General features: G+C 41.1%; 1 protein-coding gene across 5 annotated transcripts in view; it reads left to right on the top strand.

The window, feature by feature from the left end:
* The first annotated feature begins 12,384 nt into the window (after positions 1 to 12,384).
* The window catches only part of LYN (LYN proto-oncogene, Src family tyrosine kinase), a 50,081-nt gene continuing 39,430 nt past the window's right edge, over positions 12,385 to 23,035 (top strand). For 2 of the 5 annotated variants that reach the window (XM_032710635.1, XM_032710609.1), the window contains exon 1: positions 12,385 to 12,449. The gene's annotated coding sequence lies outside the window, so the exon portion shown is untranslated. Of the gene's footprint in view, positions 12,450 to 12,581; positions 12,663 to 12,700; positions 12,876 to 23,035 lie in introns of those variants that run through there. The other 3 variants (XM_032710643.1, XM_032710617.1, XM_032710626.1) reach the window with 2 other exon arrangements.

The following is a 23,035-nucleotide window of genomic DNA, read 5'->3' as shown; positions in this document are numbered from 1 at the left end:
TCCCTGACAATGCGCCACACTCATGCAGAGGTGATGGCAAAGCAGAGCAACATTTTGAGTAATGTTACCAAGCAATGGGACAGCAGCTACCATGGTTAAAATATGTGCACATTTCTGTTTCTAGAGAAATCATTTAGTGTATTACTCAGTCAAGAGATGTTTTACATTTTCAGCAACATCTGCAAATTAAGAAGTATCTAACTCTGCTGCGAGTGTTTTTTTCCCATTTTTAAAAATATTTCTATGACTAATCAATCTCATTAAGCATCTAAGTAGATGTCAATAGTTATCCAAAATGGTGACCTGTTCTACAGTAATAATGTTATTGATAAAGAGCATTTGAAAATTTACAGAAAGAGATGAAATCTTCACAGTTCCTCTATATACTCTTATTAAGTCTAAATGCCAAATTGAAGAGGAAATCAGAAGTCAGAGAAGTAGGAGAACGTGCAGTGTCAGATATGGTCATCTGTGTCCCATTCTAGCCCATTTAAGAGCCTGAAAATGATGCAATTTCACAAAGAGAAAGTTCTGTCTGTCCAACCTAGTGGCCTTGTACGATTGAGTGACTACATCAGTGGACAAGGGAATGGTTACAGATATCATTTGTCTGGACCGCTGTAAAACCTTTGACACAGTCTCCCACAACATCCTTCTCTCTTAATTGGAGTGAAGTGGGTTTAATGAGTGGACTGTTAGACGGATAAGAAATTGATGGGACTGTTGCATTCAAGGGTAGTGGTCAATGGCTCAGACTCTCAGTGTACATCAGTGGCAAGTGGTGCCCCTCAGGTGTCTCTATTGGGACCGGTGTTATTTCCTACCTTCATTAATGACATAGATCAAGGAATCGAGTGCACCCTCAGCAAATTTGCAGGTTACCCCAAGCAGAGTGGTGCAGTTGAGCCACCTGAAGGACAGGATGCCATCCAGAGGGACCTGGAAAAGCCCAAGAAGTGGACCCATGGGAATCTCATGAGGTTTAACAAGACCAAGTGCGAGGTGCTCTACCTGGGATGGGGAAACCTCTCGTATCAACATAGGCTGGTGGATGAACAGATTGAGAACAGCCCTGCCAAGAAGGATTTGGGGTGCTGGTGGATGAGAGGCTGGATGTGAGCCGGCAATATGTGCTTGCAGCCCACAAAGCCAATGGTATCCTGGGCTGTATCAGAAGCAGTGTGGCCTGCAGATCAAGGGACTCTGCCCCTCTACTCCACTCTGGTGAGACCCCACATAGAGTGCTCTTGGGTCCCCCCAACACAGGAAGGACATTGACCTGCTGGAGCAAGTCCAAAAGAGTGTCACCAAGATGATTAAAGGGATGGAGCACCTCTCCTACGAGGAAAGGCTGAAAGCATTGAGTAGGTTCAGCCTGGAAAAGAAAAGACTTGAGGGTGACCTAATTATGACCTTCTAGTACCTGAAGGTAGCCTTGCAGAAAGATGGAGAGGGACTTTTTATGAGAGTATGTAGTAACAGGACAAGGGGGAATGGATTCAAACGGAAGGAGAGTAGGTTTAGGTTAGATATTAGGAAGAAATTCTTTACTGTGAGGGTGGTAAGGCCCTGGCACAGGTTGCCCAGAGAAGTTGTGGATGCCCCATCCCTTGCAGTGTTCAAGGCTAAGCTGGATGGAGCTCTGAGAAACCTGGTCTAGTAATAGGTGTCCCTGCCCATGGCAGGGGCTTGGAAGTAGATGATCTTTAAGGTCCTTTCCAACCCGAACCATTCTATGATTCTATGAATCCAAGTGAGCTCTTTTAGTGACGATATCCAAGACACTGGGAGACCCTTAGCAGCTATACATCTTCTGGACGGTTCTGATAGCCAACACTCTCCTTGTAGTTCCCTATTTGGTGGTCTTCCCAGGAGAAAAAGACTTGGAAAAGACATATTATCCTTTGATTTTTCGGGTCCAAAATAAGGGGGTTTTTTTCCTATTTACTTTCAACAGCTTTATTTAACGTAAGTTGTAAAGGCTGGAAAAACTGTTGCTACAGTAATTTACATAGTACATTAGAATCAGATTAGAATCTACTCTGTATCACATAGTTAAGAATGTTAAAGATTGGGTTCATTCAGTTTATCCCTGGGCTTGCACATTTCACAAGCCCCCTCAGAGCTGCACCTGAAGAAATGCTGTTATAGACACACAAATAGCAAATTAGCCATACTTATCATTAAGCAATTTGCATGCCTAATGCAATGTATGCCTCTCTGTTGGTTTGGGGAGTACACAGTGCATGTCTGCGTTTCCTTTTTCGAGCAAGGTTTATTTACTGCTGAGTACCAGAGTGCCTAAATTTAATCCTTTGTGAGCAAGAGGGCTGCCTCAGTGACAGCAGTGTGTGCACATGTATGGAACCTAATTGCAGTTCTGATAACCTCGCGTTGGTAGCGTGAACTGTTTTATTTGTTAATGGAAGTTGCTAAATAAAATTTAATGTTACAGTATGGACCACAGAAAAAAATTTGTCCATATGCTTTTCAATTTACTTCATACGAATGTTACTTCATATGAAAATTAACTTAGCTAATCTGACATCTCTTAACAGGCATGCCATCTACAACAATAGCCTAATCCCTCCAGAGCTCAGTCTGAAATTGATTTTGACATTTGGGTTGTATTTATAGTGCCACCCTTGCCTCCAAGGCTGTTGTTCAACACAACAGTAAACCTCACTTTAAATAATACTGGACCATCACTACAGTGGCTATCTAATACGAAACACTGCCCTGATACATACAGTAGAATATTTTGATGGATTAAATTTGTATCAATTAATTTTAAGCTGGCTTTGCTGTAGTATAAATTCAGTGGCTCTCTCACAGCTAGCACCCCTCCAAGGGTCTGCTCCAATGCCCTCTTGCCTCCACTCTGTTCAAAGAGAACTATCCTTGGATGTAACCTGCAAATGTCTCATCTTACATGCACGGCTGTCTCTACTGGACACTCACCAGTCAGACTTCATTTTCATAGATCTTACCCTAGATTCATGCCTTGTCTCACATCTCTTCATCAGTTCTTTTCCTTAACCCTTCTCTTTGCCTCAGCATTCTCACAGACAGTCTGCTAATACATCATTGTCATTGACTCAGAGCCAAGCTAACTAAAGTCAAGCCATAAATCTGTGCAAGCCATAAATCTGTGCGAGCCATAAATATAGCTGGTGTTCCTCAGAAACCACCCCTAAGGCTGCACCACACTGCAGACCTTTGTAGGCAGTATATAGCAAGATACAGTTCACCATTTCCCACAGATGCTTCAGTGGGGACATCAAAGGGACTTGGGAAAGTTCAGGACAGAAGATACACCTCTGAAAAAATCTGCAAGGTGGTTAGGGGCAACAGTGGAAAGGAAAGGATGGGTGCTGACAGCTTTATGGTGTCATTATGGACCATATCCTGAGCAGGGACGTACACATACTTTCAGAGAAGAAAAGGGATTCCATGTCATAGAATATAGGTATTCCTTTGTTATACTTAAGTATACCACTCACTTTAAGGTAGAGGACAAATCTGAGCAGAAAACCTGCCCACATGGAAAAGACAGTCAAGGAGAAATTAAATAGCCTCAGTAGCCAAAAGCCCAATCTATTCACAAGTGCCCCAAGAAGGCTTTATTTTTTTCTCTTTTCCTGGATTATCTTAGCATTTTTTAGGCATTCACTCTGGTCCCAAGTACTATACCAACAAACTAGCACAAAAGGAACGCTGCTCCCTAACTCTTGCATGCCCTTAAGTTTATGCCAGAGGCTTCTGCCTTGGTTTGTCCCAGGCTTGTGCTCTATGGTACCTCCCCATTACTACCCAGCGCGTCCTGACCCCCACACCACCATAGTGTGTGTCAGGTTGGATTGCATGTCATATTTCTGCAAGCCTTCCAGGTCTGTGATTGCAGTGTGTCCCAGTATTGCTCTCTAATCCCCAGAAGCCCCCTCCCTTGGAAAGTGCCACTTACCACATTTTCAAGAGTTAGTCTTGTCTGTAAAATAGAAGAGGTGTCACCAGTGAAGCAATCTGCCTTTGCTGCCACCCACCTTGTTGCAAGTCCACACTTATTTTCTGTCTCCAAGGCAGTAGATCATGCCATGCATCCTTCAGAAATGTATATGTTTCCACTCATCCTAGGAGGCCTCGTTCTCCCCAAAACCCAACATAAGTTTGTCATCCCTCCCTCCAGCCTACAACCCTTCACAGCTAAGGACCCATCTATCCAAAGAATATGCTCACAGAAGCTGCCAACAGCTGAGCCGATCCAGGCAGGGCAGGAGCTGCTGGTGTACACTTTCAAATAACCTTTGGAAAGTTTAATGGTTTATTTAGATAAGGAAAGAAGAAGGATTACTTTTATTTACTTACTAAACCAATTCTGCTAACTGTGGCAAAAAAAGAACAGCAAGCACAGGGTATGCATGGTAGCCAGTAAGCTCAACAGTTCTGTGGCAGCAAATGTGTGGATGCAATAAAGATGTGATGACAAGAAAGAACAGCCTTCATTCTGGACTAAACAAAATAACCTAGAACATCCAAAGAGTGGAGTCAGGTGACAAATACATCCTCTGGTGAGATCACATGTGCTAATATAGACTCAGAATAGGTTGGTTACACCATAATTAACATTAGTAACTCCTACTTCCTCAGAATCTCCTGCTACCTCAGACTTAGCCTTCCTGACCCCTTCATATCCTATCCTAAACGCTTCCACGCCAGATAACTTAGTCGAGGCTCAGTGGTTGCTAAGGAACAACTCCTACTAGAGCAGGCACTGCCCACAGGAGACACTGTATGAGATATTTGCAACAAGCTGATCCAGGACAGGAACTCTGGTAATGCCCATCTTCCACACTCCAAGTGTGTGTGAAAATAGTTTCTGTTTCCAATTTTGTTCAAGATTTGATTTTCTTTTTGCCTTTGTTTTTCAATTACTCCTACTTTTAATTTGTTTCCAGCTGTGATCATTATTTGGGGGGGTCTCACAGCAGGGCTGGGTGGCATCAAAGGTGTTCAGGGTTGAAATTTCAAACATTTCAAAGCCTGGGGCAAAGACCATTGCAGAGCTGCAATGGATGGGACAGCACAGCTGGGATTCCAAAGTCAGCAGGGCCTGGCTCCAAGAACGGGATACAAAGGGCTTCAGGGTAAAACAACAACTAGAAACAGGAAAGTCAGAAAAAAGTTGATTTACTGCTCGTCCAACATAGGCACGATTTCAAGTTACAGCAAACAGCTGTCAACCACTCAACAGAAAATGATTAGTCAGGCTGTCCCTCACAATGCGACCCACCCAAATTTCACAGGAAATGATCAAGTTACAGCTGGTGGAGGGACTGGCTGTAGTTCCACTTGTTACACTCCTACCCTGCCACCATCTGCTCTTTTGGCTTTCCGGGTTTTTGTAAAGGACGCAGCATGCAAACGAGAGCCTGGTTCAGAAGGGAAGTTCAGTAGCCCTCCAGCATCCTTTTAGACATGTTGGACAGACATTTTGAAGCCTGACCCTGAGGTGGTAAACAAGAGATTCTAGCAACAGCTAAGTTGCTGCTAAGTGCAAGAAGAGGTAAGCAGGCTCATCCAGTACGAGGGCGATTCAGCAACTCCATTGCTCCAAATGGACTCAGCAGCAGGCTTGGCAAGGCTGCACAGCATCAGACGGGCAGGAGATATGAAAGACTTGAGTTCCATATGCCTTTCCAGACCAGCCAGCCTGAGCTAACAACAGTAAAGTATCTGTAAAAATGATCCAAGATGGCTCCTCTCAACATTCCTGATGATGGAAACTTGTGCCAGGTCAGGAGATGGGGAATAAAGAGATATTGCCAGTACAGGTAGCGCAGCCTTCTAATACATACTCCCTGTCCACAGAGGATGCAGGATGAGAACTTTATGGGTTGCAGGTGTCACCTCCTAACCTACACAGGTAGTTGTCATATTCCTAAGCCCAGGTTGATGAGTAATGTACCAGCAAAAGTTAGATGTTTCCAGGTTTTACATAACCAAGGCAATCTTCTTCTTGATGCCCAGAGTTGCTCCAGTGATAACTATTTTCAATCCCAGATAAGAGCTACTTCTCACAAACTCTGTGCAACAAGGGAAGGGGTTTGGTAACTTTAACTGGTATCAATTTTTTTCCCTCAGTGCTGCCAGCTTTGACATCATTAACTCAACATCAACGTATGTTGCCTTATGTTCTTCTCCCAGAGGAAAATGAAAGCTGCATGTGCTACATGGATGCTTCATACTGCTGTGTGTCTGTGTCCAGGAATGGGACTACCTGCCTACTGCTACCGCAGCTGTTAAAGAGCAACTTGAGCACAGCAGCAATGTTAACGACGGTCCAGTGCCTTTCCACGAGGAAATTTTCTGTAGCAAATGCCAAATCCTGGAAAAGGAAAGCTACTCTCCCACAACAGACCACTGTGGAAGCTGCCTCCAGAAATACCATGTTGTTTCTGAACTAACAATTCATGTGGTACAGGACAGGCAAGATGCAGGCTGGATGCCCACCCAGGCTAGCGATACTAGGTGTAATGCCCTGAGCATAAGGCAGAAAACAAACAAGCAGACCAAAATATCACCACTGTGTGATCTTGCTAATTTGAAATGATCACATACCTGCTTCTGAATTGGCTTAAATATGTTTTTTCAGGTAATTCAATATTAGTGATCACAGAACTTTGTACTAAATTAATCATCAATTAAACACATTCTTTAGTAGCCTCTTCAGACCAATAAGAGTATCTGCAAATGGCCACAAATCTTTGAAAGTAGAGGGCTCCTGTAACAGCTTGTTTCCAGCTCACTCTTCTCATTGCTTATCCAAATGAGCTGTGAAGAACCATCAGTCTAGTTGCTTTTCTTGGCTCTGTAAGATGATATTCATGAGAACCACAACAATCCTTTATTTGAGCTGCCACTTCTACAGAAAGGCAATTGGGATATTCTATAAAGTCCATGTAGACCATTTGCAGCCTCCATCAGGTTACTCAGGATACTGTCCCACCAACACAACCTAGTTCATTCCAGATTGTTCTCAAATTGGTTTCCAGTGTTGGATGCATTTTGATTCACTAAATAGCAATTTTTCTGCTCAGAGTCATGAAAGAAATGGGAACAAAATGGAAAAGATTCCTATGTATAAAAACAGGTAATAGCAGGTGAATAAAATATTTAAAATCAGCAAAGACAGAAGGAGCAGGATTTATTAACTTTCAGAATTAGAGTACCTCAAGACAAGCACTTTTTCTATGTGCTGTAATATTTTGAGTTGTTCATTGGAATTGGAAGTAACAAGATGAAACAAAAAAGGCTGAATTTAGGATTTTGGAAGTAACAAGATGAAACAAAAAAGGCTGAATTTAGGATTTTGGAAGTAACAAGATGAAACAAAAAAGGCTGAATTTAGGATTTTGGAAGTAACAAGATGAAACAAAAAAGGCTGAATTTAGGATTTTGGAAGTAACAAGATGAAACAAAAAAGGCTGAATTTAGGATTTATGGTCAGAAAATATAAGTGTAATAAAATGTAAGTGGCTATGCATTAGGTGGACCACTGTCTACAGAAAAGATGCCAGCTTTCCCAGCTTTAGCCTATTGAGTATGTGTAGTGTTCAGGTCATGTGTAGTGACCTGAAAAACAAGTCAGTAGAGGGACCTGTGTATTATTCCTCAAAGTATTTTTAAATATTTTCCAAAATTTTAGTCATAAATTTAGTCAAGATTGTAAATTATTGTGTGATACATTTCAAATAAACACAGTGGAACTACCATTAGAAATTAAGAATGTTTTTCTTTGTTTGTTTTCATTTCTCTTAAGTGTTGCAAAACTTGTTTTCCCAGGCTCCAAACTGGAAACAAGAACAGGAACTGATGAATATCCACACATCAAAGTGCAACTTATTGCCTTACACTTGAAAGTAAAATTTATTTCCTACATTATTTTTCCTTGAACAAATGAAAGCAACCCATCTTTATCACATGAAGAGCACATTTCTTAGAATCAAATTTGTAAATATTCTTATTACATTGGTCAACATGACTTTCTCTAAAATAGTAGGAAATAAGAATACACTACAATAAGAAAGGAAATGATGAAAAAAAATGAATGTCAAAACATACTGCTTTTATTTTCTGGGGATTTGGGGTTTTTTTCTTTGACAATATTGGGTGAAGAATATCTGACTCGGATTGCATTTTTTGTAATCCACTCTTCACTACTTGTTTTAAAATTGCTACATTATTATAAAGTAGGTTGACAATTTGGACTTTAAGTACTTAATGATAATGCCTTGAGGAAGAAATAATATACAAAAAAACAATGCAAGTGGTGACCAGGTAAATGCTGGAATTTCTAGAGAGAAGACATTTTACCCTGTTAACAAATTGAGAATGAGTTTCCAAAACTCTGGCTCATACACATCTCAGTGTTTTAGTTTTAATTATGTCTTTGCTTCATCCTTGCCTCTTCTTCTATGAAGAATGTAAATCCTTGTAAACCTAATTTTATACAGTGAACTTTTTCCTGTGTTTTTTTCATTGAATGAACTCAGGTGTTCCTTGGAGTCTCTCTCAAATTGCTGTCCTGTCTGTGCCACTTATGCTTTAATGAGTGTCTATTATTTTTCTATTATTGCTTCTTTTATATTATTTTAAATTCTTTTATTATATTCTGAGTTGTGAGGGACCCACAAGGATCATTGAGTCCAACTCTTAAGTGAATGGCCCATTCAGGGATCAAATCCACGACCTTGGTGTTATTAGCACCATGCTCTGACCAACTGAGCTAAGCTCAGGCTATGCATTCAAGTATCCCATAGAAAGTACTCAGCAACAATGAGATTAAGGACTACATAAAATACAGAGTGAAGTTTGCTGTCTGCTTTCATTGTCCATGACAAAGTTTGATTTACTGCTGAGAGCCGCTGTTCCCCACAGTTTGTGCAACTTCACGCTCCCGGACACAATCCAAACAGTGATCAGCAGCTACCATACACGGGTATGTAGCTGGATTGGTCTGGACCCTACAGGGCGATGTACAGGGCTCTGAGTCTACTGACAAATTTCTGGACTGATCCCTGGCCCAGGCCACTCACCACTCAAAAAAAATCCTGAGGTGAGTTGGAAGTAAACACGGTGTTATGGTTTAACCCCAGCTGGCAATGGGGTTACCCTGATACCACGCAACTGCTCTCTCACTGTCCCTCCCCAATGGGACGGGGAGGAGAATTAGAAAAAAGTAAAAACTCAAGGGTTGAGGAAAGAACAGTTTAATAATTGAAACAAAATAAAATATAATACAAATAACTGCGATACTGATAACAATAATATTATTATTAATAATAACAACAACAACTGTAATGTAAAGGAGAGAGAGAGAGAGGAATAAAACCCAAGAAAATACAAGTGGTTCCCAATACAGTTGCTCACCACTTACTGCTTGATGCCTAGTCCATTCCTGAGCCATTATTGGCCTCTTCCTGGGAAACTCCCCTCAGTTTATATACTGAGCACAACATTTCGAGGTATGGAATATCCCTTTGGCTAGTTCAGATCAGCTGCCCTGGCTGTGCTCCCTCCCAGCTTGTTGTGCACCTGCCTGCTGGCAGACCATGGGAACCTGAAAAGTCCTTGACTTAGGGTAAGCACTACTGAGCAACAACTAAACTGCAGCATGTTATCAGCATTATTCTCATACTAAATCCAAAACATCACACTGCACCAGCTAATAAGAAGAAAATGAACTCTATCCCAGCAGAAACCAGGATACATGGGCCAGTTTGGTACGGTCCTCATGTTTTGGGTGCCAAGAGCACAGACATGGACTCCTACATCGCCAGTTGGTCTCCATACTGGAGCATTGCCTTGCAGCCTTGCTCAATTCAGCAGCAGAGACATTGCCTGGGATTCAAATCTTCCCAAAGCAGAAAATCAATTGCTGAGCATGAACACTGGTTGGCTAATGTGACTCACAGTCCTTCCTACAAGGACTTCCACTTCAGTAACAAGCTTGAAGTTCAGTTCTTACCCTGTTTTATACCACCCCCCAACTTTCTTGACCTATACACAAAGACATTTAAAACACATGAAGAACAGCTGATCTACAGATGTAAGGGAGGTTGGAATCAGCTCTTTTTCCCTTTTGATGAATATATAATGAGAGAGAGAATCACTTTTCTGCTTATGCTTTCTAAAGTAGATTTTGTACATATTCCTCTAAGCAATAGCAACAAGGATACACAAAACCACAACTTATTTCACATTATACTAACAATTTGTCTTTGTTTTTATTTCTTATGAAGCACAGTGTATTTATTCCTCTCTAACCCTTTTTTATGTTACTTCTTTCAGGGCAGAACTGATGAGTTTGTGCTATGCCTCCTCAATCTACTAATGCACAACAGCCTATTAAGGGTAATTCAGCATCTCTTTTATTTTTCCAAATTATTCACATTACATGCAAGTGTGTATTCTACTAGACTTCTAGACTCTATTATGCACTTATAAAACTAAATTTTATTTTCACTAATGCTTTGATAGGAGAAGGTGAGTGTTAAACTTAGTGGAATACTTGATAAATAAATTAAGAAACGAGGAGGAAAGGAGAGAGAACAAGATAGATGTGGGATCTGTACCCTATTTCTCCAAGAAGAAAGATACAATATCAAGGTACTTACCTGATAGAGAAAATGGAAACATGAGGCACTAACAGTGAACTTCCAAACAGAAATAGCTCATTTTACATAAACCTTTGGAATCCAAATCTCCTACCAAAAAAAAAAAAATCTCCAAACCCAAGATGATGTATATTTAGTTAGATCTTTCCTTTTCATATAAACTTGTCATATGTAAAAAGGTTGCTATGTGGTTGTTGGGGTTTTTTTGTTTTATTGTTTGCTGTTGTTGTTGTTATTATTATTATACACCTTTACATAAATTGGGGGAAGGGAGAAAACGTTTACCAACCTTTTATTAATACCAACTTTTTATTAATTATTGAGGAATTCCGTACTGTCTCACCTTATAATAGTTATACCGAGTATCTACATGAATTTATTTTAATAACTGATGATGCAATTAAAAGAATACCAGAAACTATTGCCCACTGCATTTCAGAGATGCTGAGGGATATCTGGGACTGATTAAGAAATGTGACAGATTGTGGTCTCACTGTATATACAGACTGCCTCTTCCACAGGATCATCAAGCCTGTGTGCTGGAGTCACAGACCAAGACAGGACTGCAGCAAACACTAGAGAGAAAGGATTGTGCCAATTGCACATCACCACGAGTGGCAGGTCTTTATATCAGCACTAAAGATCTTTAAGTCCTATTGGCACGATTCAAGTTCTTCTCCAAAACACAGCAGAGTGTGAGCTGCACTGAGCTATTTTCAGCTATTTATATGCCCCCTTACAAATCCCCCTCAGCTCCCCAGTCAACTCCAACTTACAATCAGACTGTATCAGTGGACTTCAGGAAAGTGCACAGAGGTACCTTTGAATATCTGGCATTTCATACCGCTTTGACTGTTCCTCAAGCAGCATCCGCTATTGTCAACACTTTATGTGGAAAGCTTAAATGCTTTTCTTTTGATATTTTGCCTTTGAAATCTCGTAACCTGAACTTGCCCATGTGGTCTGGCAGCATATATATGACACCTTGACTCCAGTTCTTGTAAAGCTTTTCAGCTGCATCCTCTGGCTGTTACGTCCACGCATTCATATTTCCTGTTTTGCTGACCTGTGAAATTTTTATTTCACTTTTCATCAGGCTAGTAAATCATTCTTAAAAGAAAAGAAAATTTGAAAGATAAGCTTACTTGTTCTTTGCTTCTCCCAACCCAGCCTCCAAGGGACCTTAAAAGCTCCTTGCAGTGGAATTTTGGAGTTCAAGATGTTTTTCAGACTGCTGGTTGAACAAGACAGCCTTTTCTGTTTTGTCTCTCAGATTAACGCCGTTTTATTTAGCTGTAACTTTTAGTGGAGGGTCGCTTCCCTCAAAAAGTTCACTCTGGGGCACACAGGCGCTCGCTCCCCAGCAGCAGCGCGGCGGGGGCACATCCCGCATCCCTTGCCCCACCTCGTCCCCATCACAGCCCCCCCCTCCCCGCGGCGCTACCTTCTCCAGCCGGAGGAGCTGCGCCTGCCTCCCCGCCCGGAGCCGCCGAGCCCGGGCCGGGGCCGCCCCCCGCTCTGCCCCTCTCCGCGCTCTCCCCTCGCAGCCCCGCATGCAAATGTGCCGCGGCAGCAGGAAGTCACCCGGCGGGCCGTGAGCCAACCGCGGGCCGGGCGAGGCTCCTGCCCGGCCGTTCCCCTCTCCCGGCCGGCGGGGCAGCAGCGCCGCGCCCCGCCCGCACGCTCAGAGCAGCGCGCCGGGACCCCCCGCTCCGCGCCCCGGCGCTCACCGCGGAGATCGCTCGCTGCCGCTCAACTTGCGCACCAGGGAAAGTAAGTGCCTTCCCCCGGGAGCGGCGAGGGGCAGCGGTGCCGGCTCTCCCCGCCTCACCCGCGGGGTGCTGCGGGCAGGAGCGGGGGGTGCCCGCCCCGCTGCCTCCGTGCCCCCGCCCCGGCACGGTACGGGAGTACCAGGCGCTTTCCGGGAGGAGGGTTACCCTCGCTCCTGCCCCCGCGAGGAGGTGCCGCTGCCGCCCGACCTTCCCGGTAGGACTGGATGGGGTCTTAAGGGAAATACTGCATTTGGGATAAAATAATCATTCTCAGAAGCATGGTTTATCTCATACCCCTTTGCCTGTCTTCTGCTGTGGTCTGGAGGGCTCGGGAGCTTTCGGGCTGTTTCGTGCCGGGAAGCGTGTGAAATTAGCTGATCATAGTCTGCAGTCGGCGTTTCAAGCCAAAGCGATAGCCTTGGCTGAGGTGAGGTGGCTCTTGAGTATCCCTTGTTACACTGCTTTTTTCTAGGAGAGTAATTCCTGATGTGTCTTCCAAGCTAAAGCTGCTTCCTCTTAACTGTACGTTCAAATGTGCTTCGAATTAAAGGACAGATGAGAAAATGGTATTGTGATGTTTGGTGCATGGTGTTTCCTCCAGACTACTATTGTAATGGTACTGTGTGCCTAAGGAATGATCTAGAGGAGTTTTCTTCTAGCAATTTGAGTTTAGGAGCTGATGTCATACCTTCAGCAAAGCAGTAGAGAGTTGCTGTTGAAATTGCATCTTTCTAGTGTTTGCAGTGAATGCCTTAGCAAGAACTCCTGTTGCCTTCCTCCCTTCTGTTGGCACTAAAGACCAAAGGGATTAACATTTAAAACTTGTTTAACCAGATCATATTCCTGTGGGTATACATAGGGAGCACAAGGCTGGTTTCATCTGAAACTCCTAATCAATATACCATCCCCTGCCTTTAGTTCCCACTTTTGAAAAAAGAGAAACAGTCTGATCAATCTTAATGTATTTTAGCACATTGTAATACAAATTGGAAATTACATTTTTTTAGCTTGATCCCATAAAGCTACTGTAATACTTTTGTAATTTAGAAATATTAATGTTAGTTGCAAGTATTTGTAAAGTACAAATGCCACGTCGATAAGTCTGAACTCATCATAATATCATTGTAGAGCTGCTAAAACAAAAAGCGGAAGATTTGTGTTGAGAAATTACAAAACTATGTTGGGGAAATGTAGCTCAGTTTTACCAAAAGGATAGTCAAATTGTGTTTGTGTGAATTGTTTCCCACTCAGCACTGAGGGCAGAGTACGTTTTACTTATCTTTTATGTGTCGAGACTTTTTATCTTTTTAATAGGTACTATCAACAACACTCAAAGTATGGATGAGAAAAAATTAGTAGTTTTCTCTGAAAAAGTAGCAACAGGCTAAAAATCAGTTAGATACTGTTAATAGGATATTATGAAATCTTGGGCAATGATTGAAATTAATGAACTCTGAGATCAATAGATTTCTCATTCTGTGGATCTCTTCTGAGATTTATAGCATTTCTTTCTCCATTTCAGCTTTGTGAGCTACAGAGTAATTAGAAAAGAATCCTTGATTTAATAACATAAAAATCTATTTTAATTATGTGTTGTTGAGATATATTATTTTTTTAACCATGATGATATAGAATGATCATCTTTGTACAGCAGCTGGCAGATTTGAAGCTAGTCTTTTCTCTATTTTTGAGTAAATAAGGGTTTTTTCCTAAATAAATATACAGAGGACAAGGTAAAGTTTAGGCCTTTTCTTATAAGTCCCTTGACCAGTGGAGTTGTGCAATGACTCTTTCTGACAAGGCAATGAATTGTGAAACTTTCCAGTACAAAGTTAAACCCCGTTCCCTTTAAAATGTTTAGTATTCTGGGATTTAATGTTACCCTTTTAAGAGAGTTTCTATAAATGTGAAATTATTCCTTGCATGTATTTATGACTATATAAGTATTTATGAATGTACAAGTAACTATTTCATAATACTTCCCCCTTCCAATTTATCTCTGTACTTGAAGTAACCTATCTTCTTATGGCCTTATTGACTCCTGTAGGCTTAATGGCATCATAGAACAGCAAGTGTTGCGTGAAGCAATTCCTAAAACAGGCAATGAAAAAAAGTCCAAAGTCCTCCTGGACTTGGACTTCGGTTAAGATCAGCTTAGTACTTGATCTTCAGTGGGGTATCTCAAAAGACCAGACACGCTACATCTGACCCTTCTTGTGGTGCACATCAGGGAGCAACATTTGACCTCCACGTAGTTATTTGGGAAAGTTTAAGAATTGCTTTCTTTAATCTCAGATGTGATTCTATTTCTGTCACATAAAGGAGATGTTTGTGTGCCTATATGTTACTTGGAATCTTAATGGCAATCTTTGAGGTTTTGGGATGAACACATGTTGACCATGAACCAATTTTTATTATTGTCAAAGGGCTAGGTGATCTGGGGAGGGGATGAGGTCTCTCCTCCTTTCCATATGTGCATATTCTGAGGGACTGGGCGACTTTATTTCTTCACTGTTGGGGTTTAGGGAGCCCTTTGCAAAACTAAATGAATGCAGAAGACAAGTAGATAGGGCATGAATGAATGAATAAATAAAGGCATGGGGTGGGCATTAGGTGTAGACTAGGATTTCTAGCACTCTGCTGTAGTAGCATAGCTGTACACAGAGGTGTACCTCTGCAGCAGTAGTGATCCCTGAAGGATGTGAGCTGTCATGTGCTAATGCAAGGGATAGGAGGAGAATCCGTGGGCCGGGGATCCTGAGGATTGTGTGAGCTTTGTATGTGGGGGGTGATACCTCCTTTTGAAACTATGAAGCCGAGTGTGTAAATAATTACACCAAACCATGTGGCTCTGTTAAGTAGTATTTATCATAATTTTACCACTTTAGGATTTCCATCAGAAGAACAGCTTTATTCTGTAGAAGCAGCAGTTGCCCAGCTGAGAATTGGGATTTTTCTCCTGCAGATCATATTCCTACTTCCTTTTTTTCCCATTTATTTCTCTCCCGTCTTTCATGAGAGTGCAGGAGTGCTACAGATGGTATAGAGAGAAAGGCTTAGAGACTTGCTAAGCCATACCACAGGAAACTATGTAGATAAAAAATGTAAAATTACATTCGTATGAAAACAGTCTTTAGTGACGCATATATAGGGAGAAGGAGACTGCTGCCCTATAAACAGTAATGGTACATTCTCAAAGAAATTAGCATCTACTGATAAAAGACAAATGCAATGTAACTGTCCTTAGTGTGACTGTTCCTAGTTTAAACTTCATTGTCCTTCAGGGAAGGATGGAAAGGTCTGTGCTTTCATATTTATTTTTGCCTGATTCAAATACATTTCCTGTTGACATTGTCATTAACTGCTGTAATTTCCGAGACTGAATCACTCACATTTGTGTTCAGCATCTTTCCTGAAAAATGTGGGTTCATGGAACAAAATGCTACGACAGGATTATTCTTGTCCTGGATGCATTTCCTCCAAATATTTATGAGATACTTGTATTTGTTGTATGCCCTAAAGAAATACTCATAGAGGTAAATAGATCAGTTATTTTTGTCAGCCAAACATCAGAAGAGAGAGGGTATTTTGGTAGTAACACTTTGCTGGGAGAGAAGGACAAGACCAGGGAAGGGTGGAGGGGGTAATGGTTAGATCTTATTTCTCTGAAGGGAAAAAAGGGTAGATTAGTACCATTCAGGCCAGCAATTGCTCTCCCTTAGGTCAGCGTCACCTATCTTTTTCAAACTGCTGGCATCTTAAGTATCTACAATTGGTTCCTGTGTTTGCGCAGTGTCCTATCTTACTTCTTCAGTTCAAAGGACTCAAATGATAAACAGTCTGAACAAAGTGTCCTTCTTCCTCCATGGTCTCTGCTGCATGAGGCACGAGGCTACTTCTTCCTGTGGCTGATATGTTGTAGAAATTGCTACTTTAATTTGCAAAGGCCAGCTGTGATAGGAAATAGTGCAGTGTTAGACTGGAAAATGTGATAGCTCACCCGAGGGGCTGAAGTATGGGATGCAGCTACTCTTCTGGAATGGCAATTTTTGCTGTTTTCTCTGGTTTAGCGGGCTGCTCTAAGTATGGAAATGATAAAAGTTTGGAGGGAATGGATTCCCCCTGAGATGTGTTTTTAACTATTCCTTTGTTGGTTTAACAGAAAGCTGTTTCAGGAAGTTCATCAACAAAAACAATCTGTTAAGTCAGCTTTTTGATGTGGCATCTACAATATATTGCTTTGCCTTTCATGTTTCCTTCATTAGTTTGCATATAGGTGTATACAAACCTGTTCAATAATTTTTTTTTATTAATTACTCAGGTTTTATCTCAGGTGTTAGTGCAGAAGTATATTCGTCTGCTAAGCAGGTTTGTTCTTTCCATATATGACTGTACTAGGGGCTTAGAACAAAATTAATATCAAAAGCTGAAGAATATGTCTGAGTGAATTCCTGTGTAATGATAACACATTTATAAATCAGTAGGTCTGACCTATGACTAGGTTTTACTCTATTCAGACAAAGAAAATATTTCCTGGTGGTATCAACTGAGTAGGGAAAGGTCTGGATAGTATTGAATGTATTGAAATTGCTTGCTTGAGTATCCATTGCCAGCATTGTGAGGCTTACATTCATTAGGTGTAGTGGAGACAAAATGGTTTTCTCCAGGGCAGCCCCAGCCTTACCAGGTGTTTTGATGGGATTTTTAAAACCCTTCATTAAGTGCTAAATGCCCTGGGGTATCTGTGATTCAGGTTTGGGTGGACAACAGCTGGAGAACCAGCGTTAAGTGGTTGCCAGAGCTGGTGTCAGTGTCACTGAGGAAGTGAAAGTTTTTGGTAAACACACAGGAAGGGGATGGGCAGGAGAAAGAGGAAATCCTATATTGGATGTTTTATGTGCAACTTGTTCAAAATACATTGCGAGAGTCATTTGAGTGTGCTGTTGTGGCGTAGCAGAATGTGCAAATGGGATTGAAAGTACATTTTTGTAACTTCAGACCTACCATTGCAAAAGATCTGCTAAACTGTGCAAAGGCTAGAGAGAAGCATAACAGACCATGAGGGATGTAGGGAAACTTGCCTTTTAAGCAATTCTTCTGCTGTATTGCTAGTGTAGCACTTTGTCTTCCTTTTTCTGTCCAGCTGTATTTGGATTGGCTTCAAGAGAGATTGCAGCCACTGTCCTGACACCAGTGGAGGAGCACCAAGCCATACTGAGGTGAACACTAAGCCCATTTCTCTTGGGATGTAGATGGCCTGATAGATAGTTTCTGCTAGGCACGCAGTAGATAGCAGTATTTCCACTAAGCCTGACCAGTAGAACTTGTCTCTTCTGAAAATCCCCTGCTAAATTTCCTTGGAAGCAGTTCCCAGCCCTCTGCCACAATGCTTGCCAGTGTTTCTGAAAAGGTCCTAGACCCATACTGCTTCAAATGCCTTCATCAGTAATAATGTGCTGTTTGTTTGGGGCTTTTTCTCCCCAGTTTCCCAGAAAAACCCATGTTTCAGTCTTTACCCCACTGTATCAGTACTCCCTGCTGCTGTTTCCTTTATTGCTTCTCCCATCATTCTTTTATTTTGCCAACATAATTTTGCTGTTTCTTTCTCTCCAGCTTTGTCTTCAAGACTGTCAGTGGTATAAACTGTTTGTTTCGTCTCTTGGTTTAGATGTCTGTAGGAAATTTTCATTTCCCTTTCCAGTAGAGTAAACCTCAAATCCTTTCATAATCCAATTATCATTTGTAATCTATTCATGCTACCTTATTAGGGAATATGTGCCCAGAAATATGTAACCTCAGCTTCATGAAGAAGTCTGGTAGAGTACCAACCTGGCAGTACTGACATGGTCTTGAAAGTGTTTTAAGAAGGCTGTGCCTCCGTAAAGGGCAGCTTTGTACTTCTGTAGATGGTCAACAAGACTCCTCTATCTAGAGTACAGTTTATGTGTAGGTGCAATCTGTCCTTAGAGACTACTGCTGTTTGCCACGTCTGATTTAAAATGGTGACCTCAACCTGACTTGAAGTGGGTTAGTTTCTGCTATGAAAATGGTCAGTGAGGATGGAAAAGGTTTCTGAGCCAGCGTTGACTCTCCGTGTAAACACGTCTGGTTCAGTGAAGCAGAGCGTGGATTTACCAGCATGTGTGCTGGCCTGAAGAAGAAACCAAGGCTTGGCGTTGTGGAGGTGTGGTGCTAAGACAACAGCTCTTGCTCCAGGATCTTGCTGTGCTCCTTGGTGTTGGTGTGCTGTACACTGAACCCACAGAAAGTGAAACTTAAGAAACTTAGCTTTGAGAAGGCAGTGCAAGTTGCACTAGCAGAAAAGAGGTTTGGCTGGTGGAGTGAACAAGTGGGAGGAATACGCTTCAGGTGAGATACTTCTGCTCCTGATGGAGCATTTAAGCAGGGTTGAGGGCATTGGATACAAGTGTAAAAAAAATGGAAAGCTCAGCATTTAAGTGGTTGATTAAAATCAGAGATCAGAACAGTATTCTCTTCTGTAATGCATTTGACTAGGTTTAGGTGGGTGAAAGGTCCTTTTCCTTACTCCTGCAATAAACAAAAATATCAAGATGGTTGGTATGGTATGACAGAGGAAAGAGATTTCTCCTTTGAGCACAGAATACAGTTTCAGTGATGTGATTGTATTGTTTATTACAGGTTCTATATCTTGTCATACTGACTGAGAATATTTGCTTTCCTAGGGTATATTCTCTACCTATTAGTTATCATCCTTTGCATTTGATTGTTTTTTCTCATTTTATCTCTCTGCTTCTGCAGTCTTCCTGCTTCATTTATTTCTCAGCATTAAGCCCAATTCTGACTTCTTAGGGATTTTGGCCTCCTCTCCTGCACCTTTTATTATATGTTTTGTGTTGTCCTGAGAACTTCCTGTGCGTGTCCAAACAATGAAGGAGTCTTATTGGTTTTTTTTAAGCATTTTCTTTGCACAATGCTTAATACTGTGGAATTCAAGTGTAAGTTGTGGACTCATTACTGTCCTCCTGAAACAAAATTGGATAACCATTGTGAACACTGATTTGTTCTTAGTTCTTGCTTTGAAAGTTAGCTGTGTGGACTGTGAGTGCTGAAGTCACAAATAAACGTTTGGGCTTGTGCACAGTCTAAGATAGTTTTTTAAAGTACAGTATAACCACATGTCCTGCCTATGAGCTATATACCTGATACGTGAAGTTACAGAGGTTATAAACTTCAATGAGCAGCCAGTATGGTTGTAATAATAGTGCTGTGAAATTCTTCCAGTCTGCAGTATGAATGTGAAAATTATATTCATGGACCTCTGGTTTACTGTGAGTCTAAATCTGCCAAAATTATCATGCGTGCTGGCCTACTCTTTAAGGTCTGTGTCCTGCCCTTTGTGCAGACAGTCCTGATGTGAGTCTCTCGAAGTCTGTAGGGGTCATGCAAGCTATGTGCTGCCACTTACAGGATCAGAGCCTGGTTCAGTGGAACTGGCTATGGTTGTAACTGCTAGGTCTTCATCTGCTATCAACTGCAAGGCTCTTGGCCATTCAGCAGGACTAGAAGCAACAGAAAATACTAAATCCTGTGCAATCCAGTAATGATATGTCATGAATACAGAAAGGTTTGTTGTTTTTAGAGAGTGAAAACAAGAAATGTCCAGGCAAAGTCAAAATAGCAGCAGAGGTCAAGGTATTAGTCCGTTTTTGAAAATGCAATAAATTAACGTGTTGAGAATATGCAACATGCTTCTTCAAGTTAGTTCTCTATTGAGATCTTCTATGTAGTATAGAATAGCTTCTCCCAAATGTAAAAGAACTTCAATCTAATAATATACTTGCGCAGCTATTGTCCTGGTAATTTGGTGAACTACGTTCATTCTTGCCCTTGAGGGAGATCATCTGCAAAAACATACATGTGTTTAAAATCAAGGGTCTCCAGGTCTTCCTTATAAAGTTTGAAGCTGGAACAGTCAACTGAACTATCAGATCAGCTATCCACAACCCTTCCTCAAAGAGAGTTCCCAGATTCTCACTCTCACTCCTCTGGGACAACGGAAAGAGTGTAAAATATTTTAAATTTTTGTTAACTTTAGAGAAACTTCTTATTCATGCTCAAATGTGCAAAAAATGTGAAAAACATGCTTAGAAACTTGGATGTGAATTCTTATTCTTGTTCATTCAGTGACATATTTCCTTCAATGACATATTTCTTGTTACACTCTTACTGTCACCCCAGCTTGAACATGTAGTTTACAAGACTTTAGTTAGAGTATGATTGTGACTTTCAGACCTGAACTGATGAAATTTTGCTGTCCCTTTGGATATGTTTGGTAGACTTAAGTGAAGTGTACCTGTATCTGTTTAAAAAAAACCCCCAATGTCAAGGACTTCAACTGAAAAACATTCAAAAATTGCTTATCATATAGCTCGTTTAGTTCTATTTATCATGTTTGCAGCAAACTGTTGGTTCAGATGATATCCTTTGGTGCCTCTGCATGTTTACCAAATTGCAACAGTTGCTTGAAACAGTTTACTAAGCTGGACCAGAAATCAACTGGTACATTCCTGGTTTAGATTGATGCCCTTGAAGGAATATAATTAACACAGAATTTAAAATTAAGTAAAATAAACAAGTTAGGAATAGACTTTTGTGAAGAGCCAGAACCTGGAGGATGTTCTTGCACCCTTGAAGTTAAGGGAGGTTCTGCTACTTAAGATCAGTGAGAACAAGACAGTGTCGTTCCTCCCAAGGATACTTACACAGTTAGTGCTGAATGTAGTTCTAGTGTCCCTGTAAAGATTAAACGGCACAGAATTTCATTTCTACTAGTGTAATTTACTGGCACCAGATTTGACACTGTCTGATTTTTTTTTTCAAGAACTGTGGCAACTTCCTCTTGTGACTTAAGAAAACTTGTCCTAGGTTTGCAAACTTCCAGGAGGAAGTGAGCTCTGAGTGTTAGCTCATGTCAGCATGAAGGATTTAACCCCAAATTTTCATCTGAGCATGGAATTCATTCTTGAGTCTGTGTTATATACCCCAATATAATGTCCTGTGTTTCAGGAGGGTTCTTCTGTGTATATCTAGTGCTGTACAGCTAATGAAATACAATACAGTCTGCTGGAGAAAAGTGTATATTGGAGTTCGAAATAGTGAAAAAAAAATTCTTTTTTTCTTTTGTGAATGTTAGTGCTTTAGACGTGCTCAAGACATTAGATGATGCTATTATAACCAATGCTATGTTTTAGTTGCAAGTTTGGTCATGAGTAGATATCAGCATTCAAAAATGGAGGTGACAGCAGCTGAAGAAGCTCTCTGACTGATGGAGTGGGATGATAAATGCAGCACGGTGCAAAGTAATATGAGTTACAAAAGGACTAGGCTGTTAGGAGCCATAGTTAGGATCCATTGACACAGAAGTCATTCTGCACTGATTTAGTCATAACTGACGTAATCCATATTGAAAGCAAATTGTAGAATGCATAAAACCAGGTGGGTTTATAATAGTTGATTTATTCCCTGGTTACCTAGTTACCGGAATTTGAAAAAACAAAACCTAAAATACATTAATGTTCTGGTCCCTATTTCTCTCTTTTATTAAACACACTGAAAGAAGATGAACCCAAAGGAGAAGTGTTATACTTTCTATGAGACCACCCTCAAAACCTTCATCAGGGCTTGCTGGCTGTGTATTTGCTGCCATCCGTCATGGCAGTTGAGGGATTTGGACAGGCTGGATCGATGGGTTGAGGCCAATTGTATGAGATTCAACAAGGCCAAATGCCGCTGGGAGGATAGTTCCGAGATCTACATTCTCCAAAGAAACAGTGTGAAGCTTGTCCTATCCTTCTGTCACATCATTTGTTATGAGAATGAAGACCTTTGGGCTACTCCTGGACCTCACTCCAACCCCCTGTTGATTTAAGGGTAGTTTCTCGTTTTCCTATGCCACAGTTACTGCTCTAGTTGTTAAAAAGGGAGGAGAGAAGGATCCTCATCCTTGTGGTAGACATGGACATACGTAAAGCTCAGGGCAAATACTAGGCTACTGAAACTTTAGCACACTGCCATTATTGGCCAAAATGATCATTTTAAATCTGAAAAAAAATTTATGTGAGTCATAGGTACACTCGGCTTGGAATGTAGACATAGTCCTTGGGGTTTGCTAGCTGGAGTGACACACTTCCTAATAGTTAGGAAAAATGTTGATCCTCTTCAGTGTAGTGGTTTGGCCAAATTCTCTTTTGGAAATGCATATTTGGTTATATGGAGGTGCTGTTTGTTGAGGAGTGTTTTTACGAGTCAAGAAAATGACATTTTTACTTATAGTTTGCATGACACTTTTAAGTCTTTAAAGTATCTTGGGAACCTTCGCTTTAAGTTGGTTAACATATTGGTACAGTTTTTCTGTTTCATGTCATATGATCCTTTCCAAGAATTTGATTGAGGTATTTATTCTGTTAGGTCAAACTAAGATGTTATTTGACCTTTTCCCCTATCTTCAAAAGATATAGTGCAGTGGAAAAAAGCTGAGGAAATTGAAGATGTGGTTGCCTGAGGGCTGGCAAAGTGAATTAATTCATTGTTGATATTGATTCAAAA

Source organism: Chiroxiphia lanceolata, chromosome 1 (genome assembly GCF_009829145.1).
Source record: "Chiroxiphia lanceolata isolate bChiLan1 chromosome 1, bChiLan1.pri, whole genome shotgun sequence".
Classification (NCBI taxonomy): Eukaryota; Metazoa; Chordata; class Aves; order Passeriformes; family Pipridae; genus Chiroxiphia; species Chiroxiphia lanceolata.
This window is presented reverse-complemented; position numbering and strand designations above follow the sequence as displayed.